This window comes from Diospyros lotus, chromosome 8 (assembly GCF_014633365.1).
Source record: "Diospyros lotus cultivar Yz01 chromosome 8, ASM1463336v1, whole genome shotgun sequence".
NCBI lineage: Eukaryota > Viridiplantae > Streptophyta > Magnoliopsida > Ericales > Ebenaceae > Diospyros > Diospyros lotus.
This window is the reverse complement of record NC_068345.1, coordinates 41,525,100-41,529,117: the sequence shown is the minus strand read 5'-3', so window position 1 is coordinate 41,529,117 and position 4,018 is coordinate 41,525,100. Positions and strand designations below refer to the sequence as shown.

The 4,018-nt window shown below is 37.7% G+C and overlaps 1 pseudogene; it reads left to right on the top strand.

The window, feature by feature from the left end:
• Positions 1–1,292: 1,292 nt before the first annotated feature.
• LOC127808666 (aspartic proteinase-like) overlaps positions 1,293–4,018 on the top strand; it is a 14,336-nt pseudogene continuing 11,610 nt past the window's right edge.

The window sequence follows — 4,018 nt, the reverse complement described above, 5'->3', positions numbered from 1 at the left end:
ATTTACCCTCAACAACCCCGTAGCCATACCCATCTCTCTATCACACCCATCTCCCTCTCTTTCCTTGAATATAGACGAATATATACACATAAACTCACACACACACACATATATATATATACATATACTCACATACATACACACACACACATATATATATATACACACAGACATGGCTGCGGCCATGACAGTTATCGTCAGCCACCATAGTCGTGGCCATTTTTCGCGACTATATACACGCACATAGATATATAAATATACACGCACACATACACACACACTGATTGTATATGTGTCTATTTATATGGGTTCGGGGGTTCCCTCGGCGACGATGGTTGCCCCCATGACCGCTTCTTTTTGTATATATATATGTATGTGTATATATATGAATATATCTGTGTGTCTATTTATATGGGTTTGGGGGTTCCCTCAGCGACGATAGCAGTATCGCGGTTGCTGTCAGTCATGAAAAATGGCCGCGACCATGGTGGTCAATGGTAATTGCGATGGCCGTAGCCATGTCTATATATATATATATATAGGTGTGTGTGAGTGTATGTATATATATAAATATATTTGTGTATGTGTATATATGTGTGTGTATATTAGGGGAGAAAGGGGAAGATGGTGTGAGAGAGGGAGATAGGTATGGCTGGTCATTGAGGGTAAAATAAGAATTTAAGAAAATATTAATAAATTTTGGTGAGAGTGGCTGTCGAGAGCAATTTAATGGTTATGAATAGAATTTTCTTAATAATTTAGTTGAGTGACTTTGAGGGTGATCGAATAACATTACTTATTTTTTTATGCTATTGTAACCGCCAAACGGCAACAAAGGTGTCCTGATGACAAGCAAAGGCAAAGGAGGTGTCGTGTGCGCAGCTGAACACCAACCCAACACTCCTCCATATTCCGACACGTAACCCTTCCACCGCACCATCCTCGCCACCCTCTCCCGTCCTTATCCCGGCTTCTTCTGCTCCGCGTCGCACCTGATCGCCGCTTCTTGTGCTTTTCTTCCCCGAGCATCTCGTGATGGCAACCTTTTTATCCAGATCCGGCGGTCGATGACGGTGTCCCTCGCGGATCGGACGGTCTGGATCGGAGAACCTTTTCCTTTCTCTTCTCTTGCTGGAAAAGCCAAATATATATAAAACATAAAAGGCATAAGCTCTGGAGAAGACGCTGGCTTTTACCTGGTGGCTCTGCAAGGTAGTTCCCTCGCTGTCTGTCACTATATATAGATATATTCTGTATATATACTTCTAATGCCTCTGTCTTTCTGTTTCTGTTCTGTTCTTTCTGCCGATTCATCGTCTCATTGTGAGTACTTTGATCGTTCTTGTTGAGATAGTTTCCTATTGGTTTTGTGCTGCTGGTTTGGTTTTGGTTGGATTCTTGTTGTCTGATACCTACATTCGCCGCCGATTATTAGGTCTCTCCTTTTTCTAAACGGATTGTGTGCATCACAGTAATCGTGTTCTGTTTCTTTCTTCTTCTTTTTTTAGTTAGTGGATATGTAGAATGTGTTCCTGTTTCACGCTGATTCTGTGTTTTAGTATTCAGTGATTTGGCGAATTTGGTTTTTGTTTGATCAATGATAATAAAGAAAATCTATCCAAAAGAAAACAAGTGGAAAGTATAGGCTTTAGCATTGTTCTCATGCTTTCAAACTACTATTTCGGTTTCTTGTTGCGGGAGACGAAAGATAATATTTGTTGAAGCTGTAGAATTTCTTTCTGTGAATGAGGGCCTGCGGCTAATAGCAAAAAATAGAGCAACTTATGACTGGGAAATGAAATGAAAGAGAAACGAGATTAGTTTTTCATATTTATTTTCTATGGCCGACCACACACACACACGTGTATAATCTTTTTCCATTTTTACCGACCAGAAATAGTGAATTTAGGTTCATTCTCATCATTTTTCTGCTAAACTATTACCGTACATTTTCACTATCTATTCCATTTTATTTTCCCCTACAAATCCAAGATTCTAATGTTGCTTGTTCCCCAGGTTTCTCTGTGATGCCAAACTTGGGTAATGAAAAGCTTTTTTGATTGGTTCTATGATTTTGGTGGCAAATGGTCTTTGGAGTACCTTACTAAAATGTGTTATGTTTACTTGGATGTTCCAATGTCCTCATCAATCACAGGACAATTTTGTTATTTTGTTCCATTTGAATATTCTTTCCCCTACTCTTTAATTTCATGTTAAGAGAAGGGAAAAAAGGGAAAGTGGGAATATGTTACGAAGAAAGTCTTTGTTAATTTGATTCTTTGTATTTCCACTCACCTGATCATAACTTTTCATCCTTAGTTCTTTATATTTGTATTTTTTTCATTTGTAGTTTTGTGTTGATCCTCTATTGCCCTATCTTATGAGGCATAAGTCTCACTGATTGGTATTGTTTCAGCAATTCAAATATGTTTGAGTTTTTCTTCATTGATTTTGGTTGTATTGTATCATTGCCTTTGTTTAGACTAAAATGTTGATGTATCTTGTAGGTCAATATGGGAACCAAATTCCATGCTTTTGTAGCATGTCTCTTACTTTCATCCCTGCTGTTTCCCGTAGTCATCTCTGCATCCAGTGATGGGCTTGTTCGAATTGGATTGAAAAAGATGAAATTTGATCAAAACAACCGGCTTGCTGCACAGCTTGAGTCCAAGGAAGGGGGGGCACTAAAAGCTTCTATTAGGAAGTATAATCTCCGTGGTAAACTGGGGGAACCTGATGATACTGATATAGTTGCACTGAAGAACTACATGGATGCACAATACTTTGGTGAGATTGGTATAGGCACACCTGCACAAAAATTCACTGTCATCTTTGATACTGGAAGTTCTAATTTATGGGTGCCTTCATCAAAGTGCTATTTCTCGGTAAACTTTGATACTTTTGTCTTTTCTTAAAGTAAATGAGAGGTTTCAATTAGGAGACACCAATCATTATATAAGGATATGATGCTTCATATTTTTTGCAGGTTCCATGTTATTTTCACTCAAAGTACAAATCAAGTCAATCAAGTACCTATAAGCAGAATGGTTTGTTCTAATCCTATTTGTTATATGTTTACATGTTGTTTATGCAATGAAGAACCCTTTGTTCAATGGTTATCCTGTTACTCCTGGTTAGCTTGGTGTTTGTTCAGTGATTTAATGTTTGATAAGAAGAAGGTCATCAAGTGGAACATCCTTTCAGATATGATCTGTTCATTCCTGTAATGTCAATGCATGCCTGGATGTTTAGACTTTGGTACAACTTATCAGTTTTAATTCAACTTCAGTCAGGCTAAACATAGGGATCCAAAGTTTAGTGCAGAAACATTTCTGGCTTTTCTCATGGCATACACCACAGCTCAAGGTTTTTTTTTTTCTTGTCCTCTTTTAAAACAGAGAATTTTGCACATGGAAGGCAAATACACGATGATTGCATTAGATGCTTTTACTAGAACAGGACTTACTATGGCCAGATATTTGATTGCTGGCTACAAGATTTGATTGTGGGGATAGATAATTCAATTTCATGTTTAAGGTCATCGCTAGATATTTATTTGTGAGAGATCTAAATGTTTATGTTATTTTCTGACATTCTCTAGTTATACCCACTACTAACATCCATATTTTATATCATAAGAATTGCCACCTCTTGAATATTTTTGGATATAAATTTTGCTAAGCCTTGCCCGCAAAGCTGGTTAAATCTCAAGTTCTAATCTTGGGTCGATTGGTTCCCTATAGAAAGCTTTCTTATAGATGCTGCAGTGGTGTGTGTGTGTGTGTATTTTCCCTGCACATCAAAATTATTTAACCCACAACGGCATTTGATTTGATTTTGTGGTGTAACTTATGAATGATGAATCCGTGTTTTGAGTAATTTCTGCAACTCTTTCCATTCAGGAAAACCTGCTGAAATTCACTACGGCACTGGAGCCATATCTGGATTTTTTAGTGAAGACAATGTCAAACTTGGAGACCTAGTTGTAAAGAATCAGGTGACTTTTGGCAATATCTTT